The sequence below is a fragment of the Vanellus vanellus genome (assembly GCF_965231255.1).
Source record: "Vanellus vanellus genome assembly, chromosome: 2".
Lineage (NCBI taxonomy): Eukaryota > Metazoa > Chordata > Aves > Charadriiformes > Charadriidae > Vanellus > Vanellus vanellus.
Window position 1 is genome coordinate 7,661,224 of NC_138906.1, and position 14,174 is coordinate 7,675,397.

Below are 14,174 nucleotides of genomic sequence, written 5' to 3' on the forward strand. Positions count from 1 at the left end.
ATCCCTTGTCATGCACAACCAGCCTCTAGCTGTAGTGATAAGTTCCCAGAGGCCACAAGAGGCCAAGGCAGCAGGTGGGTATTTAGGTTAAACCTACACGGCATGTTTTCGTAAAGTCTGCACTTCTGTCCTTTATGGTGTCCCCTTTCCTTCCTGTAACCTTCCTCCCACTCTCACCATCCTCTGTCCCACTGGGATCACCGGAGAGGCTCGCGGGGCTGTAGGATGTATTTCTTCATCTCACCTCCTACTTTCCCAGCTGCCTCAAAGAGTCAGAGACCAAGAACCCCAAATGCAGTTTGAGTTGCCCTTGCAGTGATACTGCTGAGCCAAAGGCAGCAACCTCACCGTGGAGGCTATTGGGCACAAAAGTCCACTCCTGGGGACCAGTGGTCTGACTCGTGGCTGCTGTAGTGCAACTCCACTGACTTCTGTGCAAGCAGACCATGGCCTCCAACATAAAGGTCACGCAAATATATGTATATTCTCCCATGCTAAAAAAGAAGAGGAGAAAGAGACAGCGGATCTTAGCATGGACATGTATTCATGACCGGTTATTGACACCGAGACACTGACATCATCAGAGCATGTTATTTAGGATACGCGAGCTCTGGATAACTAGCAAAAGGGATGGTAATAGCCCATTCTGAATTGATACAGTCTGTCCGGTCAATGCTAACATAAAGCCAAATTCAATAAAGCTGCTTTCTTCAGCATGACAAAAGCTTACATCAGGCAAGGTATTAAACACTGAAAAGTAAAACACCCGGGATACAAAGGGTAGATAAATTTGGCTGGCCTGAGTTGTTACATTGACAGACTGCGTATGCTGCTCCGGGCTTGGCCCAGCTTCAGATCCTAGCTGGAGACTGCAGTCAGCCGACGGGACAGAATCCAGCAGCCCAGGGAAGTCCTCACCCCCACTGAAGTCACTTAATGTTAGTAAAGGTAGGATTTCACCCAGCTTCTCCTAAGGGCTGCACAAATTATTCACAGTCAGCTGCTGAAAATCTCCTCATATAGATTTAAGTTTTCAACTGCTGGAGTTGGGGCAATCCAGCCTGAAGCATCTAGAGGTGATTTGATCTCCAGAAAGCACAAAACACCTCTCCTGGGACAGGGCCTTTAACAGGTCATCCTAAAATTAATACCACTCTGAAATTACTAACCACCACGGACCACGTTTTCCATAACTCTTCTTAGATCGACTGCCCAATTTGCAGGAAATGATCCAAATCTAGAGGAAACCAGCACATTTTTCTCCTTCCCTTGAAGATCATACAGCCCATGTTCAAACTGCGGCTGGTGGGAGTTTTCGCGTTTAAAAATACACGTCCCCATCCTCTCTCACATACGTGCACGGCTTGCGCGTGACGATCATTTATTAAAACTCCTCACTCAGAGGCGAGTGGCTGTTCCAGACGAATTGTTGCAGGAGAGCTGGCGACGGAGGAGGTGAGCGCATACCCACGCCATCGTCAGAGGTGTCTGCTGAGCTGTGCACGGCGGGTGGGCTTTCTCTCCCTCCTGGGTCCCCATTTCTCGGAGCGGGAGCAGGAGGAACCTCACTGGAGCCCCGTCGTGGTCCTTATGTTCTTCCTCCCAGTTGCTGTCTTATTTGCTCATGTTATTCTGCCTCTTAGTTAATGATGAGCTCTGATGCGATTAAACACTGACACAGCCAGTGATACTGACGACAGTGATATATTTTTATTATTTCTTTTGTACAGCGCTTCATTTACAGTGGTTCATATTATACCAGGAATCAGTTTTCAACACACTCCAGGGTCTCTTCTTCCTATTCACTGCATCCCATTAATGCATCCTGAAAGGGATTCGCGCATGCACACACTTTCTGTGGTTACTATTTTCTACCCTTTCTTCCCTTTACCAATCTGCATCTCTCCATCCTGCCGGGGGATTAGGGCCATTGTTGCTATTTAAAACAGCATCGCTTTGGTCTGTGCTCTGAAGGCTGGACGCTGGCCTGTCACTTTCCCACCTGCTTGGACAGTCTCTGCTTGGGACTGAAATACTGAAATCCCTCATTATGTCCTTCACTTCAATGACATGAATCTGCCGGGGAATCAGGGCCATAAATAATAGGCAGTCCGTGTGGTCCTGCCTCCACAAGTACCAAATCAGTGCAGCCTTTGAACTGATCCAGTTGGCCCAATGAAACTGAGAAATGATGGCTTTGTCTCCACCATTGCGCAGAGGGTGGGCTTGTCTTCTCTTGCTTACAGCATCAGTCCTGAACCACACGGGTACAAAGAGATGCGAGTCCATTGATTGAACCACATCTCCACTTCCAGCTGCGCTCACCACGGTGCAAGATCTGGGATGGGACTTTGAGGGTTGAGGGGGTAAGAAAAGAGCAATCAAGAGAAGAGTTCAAGCCTTCTTATATACCTACACACCATATATATAAGATACGGGGAGGAAACCAGCTTCTGTGCAAGTTCAGCAAGAGTAACCTCCACCAGCTGTGACTCCTCTTGCGTTCATCTCCCTCCAGCCTGCACACAGAGGAGATACAAGTAGGGGCTGCCTCATCTTTATGCCACCTTAACATTAAGATGACAAGCCAATCTCTGACTGCAAGACTAACGCAGCTCTCCATCCTTTTACTGTTGCTGGAGCAGTTTAAGAGATGGATCTAGGTGCTTGGGTCCAGCCCATTACGTTCAATGGAGCTGCATCCATTTGCAGCCGTGCTACGTTTGACTCCTGTAAAACACATCGACATGGGGAATAAATGAGTTTCTATAGGTCCTGGAGTTGTACACAAATGCACAATGATCTCAGATCCATCTGCTCCCCAAGGCCTGAAAGTGAAATCTGCTTCCAATCTAATGTTTTATGCTTATTGCTGTCATGCTGTTTATACACCCGAATGCTGCACATTCTCGTTTTGTTTAACATAAACAACAACTATGCACCGTCTGCTGAAACTTTGTCAACTGCCTTTTCCTTCTGTCTGGATAATGAAAAGACACAATCTAACAAATGCATCTTATTCGAACTGTTTGCTTCCAGACATAATACATCAAGCCCGAACATAAGAAGCAAGGGGAAAAAATTAGATGGATTTGGTTTCAGTAGATGTATTCAGCTTAGCGTCATGCAAGTCAGTAGAACAACACCAAGAGAGCAACAGCCAACAAGCGAAACCAGTGCTGTGTCCTTTTTAATCCCATCCCAGAGCTTGCCAACATGCCAAGCCAGAGTGGTCCACTACTGGGTTTGTGCCTCATGTACAGATGTTCAATTTATTGGGACAATGTTCACTTTTAAGATGGTAAAGCAAAACCTACATGTGGGAGAGCCTTCCCACATCTACAGTGTTAGACCTTCCCCTGACATATCCAGTTGTGTGCTGCATGGATCTTGTCCAGTGTAGAAATATAGGATAATGTGAACCTTTTAGCTATGGGATGGTTGAAGATTTGAATCCACGTAGTTATTCTGCCCATGATACATCCAGTCAACACATCTGCACTAGCCAACACCTCCAGGGGAGCTGAAGCTATTGTTCTTCACAGTCTCCCTTTCATCCAAATGTGCCATGCACTGTGCTAGGCATTCTGCTCCTCCTAATTAGACTTAGCTGTGGTAATTCCTCTCTGAAAGTGAATCCTCTTCGAAATGAATGCTCTTACAGTCACAGCCAGGATTTGAGAAGTGATGTACAGAAAAAAAAAAACCACAAACCTATCTGGCTGTCATTTTCTTCTGGACACCCGAAATGCAAGAATGTCAGCCCTATCCAAACAAAATGTCATTGCTGTTCCCTCAACAAAACGACATCTAGTTCCTCAGCTGAAGCACTTTCATGAAGAACAACAGAAAATACAGAGAAAGAGAAAAGAGAAAGGAGAAGAGACGTTGATCAACTGACTTTAAACTTACAATGTGCACTACTGTTATAAAACATATGTATCATCTTAGCTTCTGTCATGCTAACTGTGCCAAAATCGGGGGGGGGGGGGGGGGGGGGGGGGGAGGGAGGATCCACTAAAAAGCTCAGCAAAGCCCCGTCCAAAAATACAGAGCCTGAAACTTATGATTTGTTTTTTTTTTTTTTCTGTTTCTGAACTCATATAGCTGTATAGTCGCAACAAAATCAGTTCCCTAAAATTATTTCCACATATTCTAATGGCTGACATTTGCAAAAGGACATGGATTTATGCAGGTCCCCTCCTTTACTCACCCACAACCTTCTTTCCTGCAGGATTTCCTCTGAAGCTGCCCTCTGTTGTCAACGACCATCCCTTAGGTCTCAGGTTCCCCCCGCTAGAGCCTGCCCATCGCGCTACGCTGTATTCGTGAGCCCTAGCATCCCTAGCCCAAAAATCAGAGCACCTCTGTGACCAGAGGTATTCACCTAAAGGACATAAGGATGCTCCCTGGTAGCTGAGCATGAGTCAAATGCACACCTTCACCGAGGCAGGGTAAGAGCAAACTTGGTGCCTCACCGCCGCAGCATCCCCAGTACCACCTCGGTGCACAGATCCGGATTCCTGCTCTGCCAGTGCACTGCACAAACCACTGTCTTTGGCTCCCCACAGCCTCTAGGCAGATTGCAGCAGAATTTAAAACATCCTCAAGGGGTGGAAAACAAACAGCAATAGGCTGTCAAAATGTTTCGCAAATATAGAAAGACTCAAGAGTGATGGGGAAAGCATCAGCAAAAAGAGTCATAGTAATAATAATTATGTTATCGGTATCTACTAAATTATCAGTAAAAAACACAGCATTACACATAGATCTTGTCTGAGCTGTTTGATCATTTCATTTCCATTTTTGAATAAAGAAAAGCTTATTTTGCTATTTCAGCTTCTGAACCAATCCAAGACATATGCAGGGATGCCACACACGAAACAAAACACACACACACATCCTCCACTAGAGACAACCCGACATTTTCCAAACCTAAAAAAAAAAAAAAAAAACCAAACCGTGAGTTTACCCTGAACGTGGGCGAGTTCTCATTTCATGGAGACAACTTTCTGGTGAAGATAGCTAAATAATCAACTTGGAAACTCAAGCCACTAAAAATCAGCTCACTGAAGGATTTCTGAGGCCCTCGATCTGACATAATGCACAATTTGTCCATGCAGTTCACTGCTCTGGTACGTCTCTACAAGCCACATGTTCCAGGCAGCACTGGACATTTCAATAATAAGAGCAGCAAGAGCAATAAAAGCAAGAAGTTAAAAAAGCCCTAGCCGTTCAGCAGGGATATAAACCCCCTCGCTTGGAGGGATGGGGGAAGAAGCAGAAGGCGAAAGAAGGATTTTGTAGAAAAGTTTCTCTCTGAGTAACTTATTCCATAACAGCAGAATTCTTACCAGCTGCCCCGAATCAGAAAGGACCAGTCAGGTTGTGGGACGGGTATTAAGCTGGAGCGGAGGAGAGATGGGATATTCAGTTTGCTGCCTTCCACAAGAAATGCATATTCATCTCAAAAGAGAAAAGAAAAGAAGCTGGAAGACAGGAGACTGACTCTCAGTCCTTCCGCTCCTAGTTCCAGGTACGTGTAAGAGTTGACCATTATTTTGACTAAAACCTGTGTCTGCTGAGACCACTAAGGAAGGTGGACACATGGCACGGATTTGGGCATGCAAGGACAGGCTGATAGGAGGTTTCACGAAAGATGCGCTCACCAGGCTGCTAAGGTTTTACAACAACCGGTGCTGTGCACGCACGTTCCCTGTGCCCCACATTTTGAGTTCAAAATGAGGAAACGGTGAGGTCAGTTCCTGAGACGGCAGCCACGGGGCTGGAAAAGAAGCGGCAATAGCAGAGCTGATGTTGTCATAAAAGCTCCTGTTGAGGGCCGTGTCTGCTGGCAGCAGCCCGGTTGCATTGCTCACGTCTGGGAGTGTTGGGAATGACAAATTTTCTGCTTTGAAAACGCAGCCTGAGCCAACATGCAGAAGCAAGAGAGGGGCTACAGGTCCAGTCTGACAGCTGAGCCACATGGAGAAGACCTCGACTCAATGCCAGAGTCCACAGAACAGAGTGTGGGATGTGATAATCAGACCCCTATATGACAAAAAGAAGCATTTGGGGCAATTGATGCACTGAGACAAAGCGGACGTGAGATAAAAGAACCCAGGTCACCCTTTCCCTGTGCGTTACGAGGAGCAAGAGGCTGACCAAGGTGAGAACGTGAGTGTGGAGGGAGGAAGGAAATGCACCGTGGGAGCCTCACTGGAGCGAGCCGGCGTCAGCGTGTTATCTGGGGTGAAGCGATCGCTGAAAACTCCCCTGTGTTTGTGGCATTTTGTCACAATGAATATTTAATTAGGCCAAAGTGTGCCTGACGGTTTGCAGACACGTTCCCCCAGCCATGGGGCTGCCTGAAAGCCTCCATCAAGACAGGGGTGATGCGCAAAGAAGTCTGCAACCTCAGGCCACCATTTCCACCCTAGGTCCCCACTGTAGGCAGATAAATCCTTGATCTCCCACCTAAATACTTGACTTACTGGTCAGAAATGCTACACGCACCAAGTGAGTAGCCAAAGCAGCAAGAGCTTCCTTATGCCTGAGCATTGCCAAGACTCAGAAATATCTTTTTTTTTTTTTTGGCTGAAACAAGGATGTCAGTGCCCATTTTAGATGTGAAAGGTCTCTGTGAATGTATGTCCGGAAGCATGAAGTCTGGGACACTGCTTGCTCTTGAAGAAAGCCCTCAGAAAGCTTCATTACACTGAAAACCTCATTGGTCCTTCTGGTCCCACAGAGGGGAAGGTGGCACCCAGTGCAGAGCCAAGGTTAACATTGTCATGCAGAACTAGATGTGGCTCTGGGGACAAAACATTAATATTTCCAGTAGTCAGAATCCAAATCTGATTTTGCCTCCAAGGCATTAATGACAGCTTTTCACGTCCATCAGCAGCATCCAGCCTTTTCAAATCAGGATCTTCTGAAACATTAGTCTCTCGTTGTCCTCCTGCAGTCCTGAAACGCACCCAGCACTAGGAAGGGCAAACAGCACATGTCTGCAGCCAGCAAGATTGCATCTGCCAACACCAGCCAGGCTGAATCCTGTGCCAAGGGCAGCCACCACCCCAAGAATGGTGGGCTTGACAATTCTGCTGGGACCTAAACATGGTCTAGGCTTCCTGAGAAATTCGCTCATAGCAAATCAGGCAGGGCAGGATGGATAATTTGACTCCAGTTGATTGCAATCAATCACTCTTGGGGATCACCACCTTCAGACCAGCTCCCATAGAGGGGTAAATTTTAGGCTGCCCTTTTGCTTTCTCTCATCCCTTATCTGGTATTAGAGATGAAGGGAAGCACCTTCTTCAGTGAAAAAAACATATTAAAAAATAGGCTTGATCTCTTTCTCTTGGGCTCGCTTCTTTCCCATGAGCACATAAACCTCAATCATTGTGACATTTTCATTGATTCCAATGAAAGGACAAATTAAAAGCTGATCATTAATTCACAGGCTCCCTCTGCCCCTCTCCCACAGAGGAACGTTGGTTTATTTATGTCAAATATTCACTTTGTGCTCCATTCCCAAACGTGCCATTATGCCCCAGAGTTTAAGAAAACCTTCCAAAATGCGGGGGCTTATTTGGGAATTACCTGCACTACAACAGATCCTGCTGGAGGCCTCCCGTCCACCACCCTGTGATCACCGTCATAATGAATCTCTATTTTTCCAAACATTTTACCCTATGATGTCCCTTCATGCCACTTTGGCACAGTTTTGAATTCACAACAGGTTTCCAAAGGAGGAAAACAGCCTTGGGACCCTTTGACTCAAGTTTGCCTGCTATAACTCATCAAGATTTAATTTACTTTTCAGTGGATGAACCATCAGTTTGCCTCCACCCCATGCAAAACAGTTTCCCTGCAGCGATAGGCCTGGCAGAGGGATGGCTTGAAAACTGCCTTTGCCCCAAAGAGACCTCAGCCTAGCTGGGGCTTCAACAGATACATGGACATGCAACCACATCGCAAACCACTCCAGTAAATGTGTCTAGCAAGTATGAATCTTGACATAGGACAACAGCTCATGATCCAAAACGTCTTGCTACCGGTACCTTAACTGCTTTCCAAGCCTTCACTTGGCCAGCAAGGGGGAAAAAACCTGGAGTGGGCCAAACTCCTGACTCATTCGGCTTTGGAGGCTGCATCTTAAAGGTACCTTCCAACCTTAACAATTCTGTGATTCTATGATCTTCTTGTGCACAGCCCTTCACACACTCCACCACCTCAGCACAATGCTGTCTGAGCTTTCCACCGCGACTTCATCTGCTAGGAGTTGGAGTAATAAACAGCCTCCCCTCTCCAACCCAGACCTTGCAACTTGGGCTATGGCTTTGCTTTTGCATGGGTTTTGCAGGCAGAAAACATGGCATGTGCTAAAGACCCCAGAGCTGTAGCAGGAGGAGGTCAAGTAACTTTGACAAAGTCACAGAGGAAGTCAGGAGAAGAGCAGCTAAGAGAGGCCGTGGTCCATCTGAGGCCTCCCAGCCCTGTGCATTAACCACAGCTGTCCTTCTGCTTACATCTCGTTTTATCCGCTAAATGCTGGAGGCTGTTTAGTGTCTTTTTTTTTCCTTTTTTTTTCCTTTTTTTTTTTTTTTTTTCTGTTCAAACATTTTACTAGCTGCACTGAAAAGAGAGCTACAAACAGTAGGGGAGAATCTCTCATGGCCGGAATACAATGAAGCGCGTAAGTGTGAGGGATTGCTCCTTACAATGCTTGAATCAAAGATAAACATGAAAAGAGCTGCCTCCTTAGAGCATAAAACAGAGGAAGACACCATTTCCGAGGGGAACAGTAATGTCTTTAAAAAATAAACCAGCCACCTCAGAGGTCAGAGCAATGAAGAATATTTTTTTACCCGACAACTCACCTGAATTTCAAATCCAGGCAACTTGCTGGCAAACAGCTTTTGGGAACAACACCAGGATGCGGGACATGCTGCAGACAGAGCACCTCTTCCAAGGACCCCAAAGCCCTACATGGTCTTCAATAAAGGAAACTTCGCAACATTGCTAGGTGCCGGCTAGAAACCTCTTGTCCTTAAAATAACATCATGCCTGTAATTGAGCTGATAGATCACTCCTGGGCAGCTGTGGGCACAGTGCGCTCCTCAGCCCCTCTTTCCCAACCTGGAGTTGCCTTCCCAAGTTGGAGGCCACCATGGCAGCCAGCCCTGGCTGTATCCTGGGAAAGTGGGCAGACTCATTCCCCAAAGCAGGGGCTGTCCTGGATGTCTCCTGGCAGACCCTCTGAAGGGCAGGAGAAAGGCAGCATTTTCAGTTGCTTTAGGAAACTGAGCGCTCAAAATATTAAAGATCCCTAAAACACACAATCTCATGAAATTAAGAGCCATGGAGACAGGGACAAGCATTCGTAAATCACTAAGGCCAAATATAAAGCCCCCGTGATGTCCCTCCAAGGGATGCCAGTGTCCCAGGTGGATCTCACTGTGCCAGCCTGGGACAACCCCAGTCAAAGGCCCCACAGCAGCACAGTGCAGCATCCAGGAGAGGAGAACAACCCAACTCACAATTCACTTCTGCAAGCCCTGGTGGCTCCTCACTTCCTCTGGGGTCTGCATCAGCATCCCCAGGCCTTGGAGTCAGCCACACAGAAGTCACCCTTCAGCCCTTGGATTGGGGTGAAGGTGTTGTCTGAGAGCACGGCTTTAGGAGGGGACTGCTGACCGCTACCGGAGCTGCAAGAGGCTGAGGTCTTTGCTCCGCATGAATTTTCCAGCCAAGTTATCCAAGTGGTGAGACACTGGCATGAGGAAAAGAAAAGCAAGCTTGAGGTGTCTTCAAAATGAATCCCCTCCTCTTCTGCCTGCCTGCAGAGAAGGAGCAACATGTTTCACACAAGTCTGCCTGATAAATCCGTGCAACATCCCAAAATATAGGTGTTTTTGTTCAGCCATGGGGAAAAGAGAAACCAGCATTATAGGGGTTAAACCCCAGGCTGAGATGGAGTGGCATAATGTGCAAACAGGTACGTACAGTGTACTGAATGCATCAGGGCACTTTTGGAGCCCACCTCGTTTGTTGTCAGCCACCGGAGCGAATTGTTGCCATGTCCAGGGGAGATGGAGGGCTGCTGAATACTTATCGCCCTTTGAGAAAAGCTGCCCATCGCTGACTGGTCCTATATACCGTCTCAGGGATCTGCCATCATCAGTTGTAGATGTCAAATTATTCTACACTTACACCTAGCGTATAGCTCTGCAACTGCCCTCCAGCAGGGTCTACACGCTTGGACTCTGTTGCTGCTATTGATAATTTTAAAAAAAAAAAAAAAAAACAACAAACCCAAGAATGATCAGAGAGGAAGCAAGCATGAGAAATAAAATGAGCATACACAGAAGGACTGAAACAAAGCAGAGCTCCTTTCACTGGTATTCCCCTAGCACCCGGTGGCAGCCAAAAAGTTGGGGGGAAGAGGGTGGTGGTGTCTTTCAGTGACTAATCCTTTGAGGGAGAAAATCAAATTGATGTATTGCCCAGGGAAAATAGGAGCCCACCACCAGCACCAGAGGAATTTGATCGTAGGAGGGCTAAGGGAAGAAAACGCTTTTATTTTTTACTTGAAGACACGTCTTTTCCTGAAAAAGGGAGGGAGACCCTGTTGCTGTTACATCAGTGCTCTCCTCGAGTCCTGTGAAAGCCTCCTGCTGACATCCATGACCTTGGGAACGGGTCGTTTGGGGTATGTCACAGCCAAGGAGAGCTCCCCCTGCCGGATATGTGCCAGAGAGGGTTGGGTGCCCCACAGAAAACTTGCGCTCGGTGTTTTGAGTCTGAGAAGGCTCAGCCTGCACGGTTACCATGCAGTTATTTTAGACAATTAGTTATCTTTTTGTGGAAAGGGGACTCTTCTTGTCTTGCTCCCAGAGCGGGAGCAGCCTTCGCTCTTTGGCATATCCCCGGACACCTCGGCAGTTTTTTCTCAGCGCTCCGTCCCTGCATGTGTTACAATTTACTGTTTATATTTCCTCTGATATGTGATGCTCGAAGTGTGTAACAGTCCGGTTTCACCAAGGTGTATAACACAGTTACTCTAGTTAGCGCAAGAAACACACTGCTTTCGACAAGAGCAAGAAAACACCTGTGTATTTTCACCTGCCCCAAACTCCAGCTTTTAAAACAAATGGCAGACAGCAACGGATAACCTTTAGCAGTGGCTGGCCTGCCTGGAAAACAACTCCATTTCCACCTGGTGCCAGCGGAAAGCTGCTTCTGAACCTCGCTTTTGCAATATGGACAAGTAACATGACAGAAACCCGAACAGCACCGAGATGTGGTCCAAGGGCTGAGGTCTCAAGAAGCGGTAAAAGAGTCGTTTGGGTCCACTGTCACTGGACTGATACGAGTCCATGGAAATGGCTGCAAAGATGATTTAAGGCAGCCCACCAGACCACTCATCTCTTTCCCCATGCTTCTTTACCCTCAAGAGATAGAGAAAGAAAACACCAGTTTAACTATATTTATGACAAATTCGTGGCTCTTGTGAGATCTTTAGCAGCCCAACAGGCCACGCACAGGCAACCCTTACCCCTGGCTAAAACATAAAGCCACCGCAGGTGAAACTTGCTCCTTGCATCCCCCGAGACTAGATTTTCATGCAAGCGCTCTGCCGAGTGTTTGGTCCCAAGAAGAAATAAATTGTCTCTGCGTCCTTTCCATTAGGATACACCCCACTGGGATGAGGGGAGCTGCTGGGTCAGAAGTTTTCATATTCTGGCTCAGAATTCAGTTTTGCTTAAATGGGTCCATTTTAAAGGCAACCTGGGACCGAGCACATGTCACAGGCACATTTTTAGTGATGGCATCATTGTTCCCAAAGAGCACTGGGGAGACTTGGCCACAAAACACTCATTCACCCAATGTCAAGGGTGCCCAATATTAAAAGCAAAGCAGCTCCCAAAAGGCAGCAAACTCAGTTGCCGGAGGCCACCCATTTGGGCTGCTCCAGGCAGCCAGATTCCCAAGCAAACAAGCACGGGGCTGGGGGAGTAGAAAGGATTTTGCACGGTTCATGTGTCAGACGCAGCCCAGAGAGGTCAATCAGTTTTGCAGCGGGAGCCAAAGGAGAGGGAAAACTGCGGCTGATTAGGAGGAAGGGGGGAAGGGGAGAAGGAATCTGTGGCCGTGCCAAAACCTTTGTAAACAAACTTCACTGCAATGTTGCAGATGAAAGAGCAGCGCCCAGCGAGCGGGATCCAGTTCTTAGGCATAAATCAGGACCCGCTCCAGCAGAATCAAGGAAGTCACGCTGGCACAAGCGGGAGGAGAATCACCCCCTCCTGCTCCCAAACAATAGCCCTGGGCCCCCAAACACAATTCCCCCCTCCCGCGGAGGAGCAGCTCGCTTGGGTGGCAGCACGGCCGAGCGCCTCCGGGTGACGGAGGAGAGTCGAGCCCCCAGACGCCAGTCCCTGCCTGGGTTTGGGAAGCCAGGGTGCATCCACCGAGCCACAGCCGGTCCAGGAGCAGAGGTCGGCGGTTTCACCTCCAGCTTCTGGATTTCCTTTGTTCCTTCCTCGTGGCGGGTCTCTCCAACGAACGTGTGCGCGCACGCGGGCGGCTGCTCTCCCAAGAAGGGAAAAGGCGGCTCTCCGGAAAGGAGATGAGCAGTGACACGGACCACAGATCACTGACAACACACTGAGCCACAAACCACTTTTTACACCCTTTTACAATAAATATTAGCTGGAGGGGGCACTGCTTTTCCCACTCTCCCGCCAGCAAGGCCTCTTATTGTTTACTCTCCCCAGCGGTCCGGGTGCTCTTGTTAATGTGCTGTGATTGAGTACTTTGGAGAGGACGGGTTTGGGGTTAGCTCCCGGCTCCCTTTGGAGAGCTGTTTACTCTTTAGTGGTGCCTACGGCCGCCGAAGACAGTGCTCCTTCACCCCTGCTGGGTCCATCTGCTTTGTCTGCCTGTTTTCCTGCTGCCACCGGCAGGCAGCTGGCCTGCGCATTTCAGCTAGCTGTTCGTAAACCCCTGGAGGAAAAAATAAAATTAACCCCGTAAAGAAGGGGGCTGGGAAGGATGGGGAGGAACGAGAGAGCGGAGTGGCTCTGCCCTCCCCATGCCGCTCCCACTCCGCAGCCACCGGCTGTCCTCCCGCGCAGGCAACGCCTGCAAGGACAGGAACCGGCACGGGGCCAAGCCCCGGCTGATGTCAGGATGCTGTTGGCACCGGGTGAGGACTTGGATGGGGTTTTTGTCTTGTTTTTTGTTTTTCACCTGGAGCAAACAGCACGCGTGCAAAGGATTTTAGCTCTTCTCGGGTCCTGACATCTCTGCCCCACAGCGTGGGCAAGTCAAGAGGGCTTCAGACCCCATTTCTCCTGGTCTTGATGCGTGCCATGGGCCTTCACTAGCTCCCCAGCTCCTGATACTCCTTGGCAACATCTGGACCATGCCACCAGCAGACACAGTCTCCATCCTTCCCCGCCATAGAGCCTAAAGCAAGAACATGACTATCAGACACCATGATCATGGCCATGGGGCCAGGTCTGCTCCCCCACACTGTAAACCTGCCTGTGCCTCTGTCATTGCCCTGCCAAAATGCTGCATGTGGGTTGCAGGTAGTGGTCCCCGGAAACCCACATTTGGTGTCAGGGCTCCAAAAGAGGTTTCAGGAGAGCTTTGACCAGAGCCAGAGCTGGCATGATCCATGGGGTCACAGTCCATGAGAAGAGAGTTATGCTGATCCATGCCTTCTGAAAATTTGGCTTCACATCCTCCTGTAAACCAGACCCTTTGCAGTTCAGGTGAGGGCCAAGGTGTCTTCAGGGTTTGCAGCATCACCAGGCACACAAGTGCTCCCAGTCTCCTCAGGAGCACATGCTGCCAGCAGTCTCAGAGGTCTTCCACTGACCTGTGGGGACTCTCCATGGCAGAGCGAAGGATCACACAGAGTCACCGGCTACATCCTGACCCTACGCGGAATGAAGGAGACATCTGGCATAAAGCTGGAGCATTGCCTGGAGAGCCCAACCTCCCATGAGGGTCCTGACCTCGGCCAAGGGGCCGGGCTCTGGGCTCATCCCTCTGGCCACCATAGCCTCTGCTACCAGAGTATCCAAACCCTTTGGTCTACCCCAAAACCCTCCGAGACAGTTCTCGCTTCTGCACAGACTGACCCAATTTGGGAA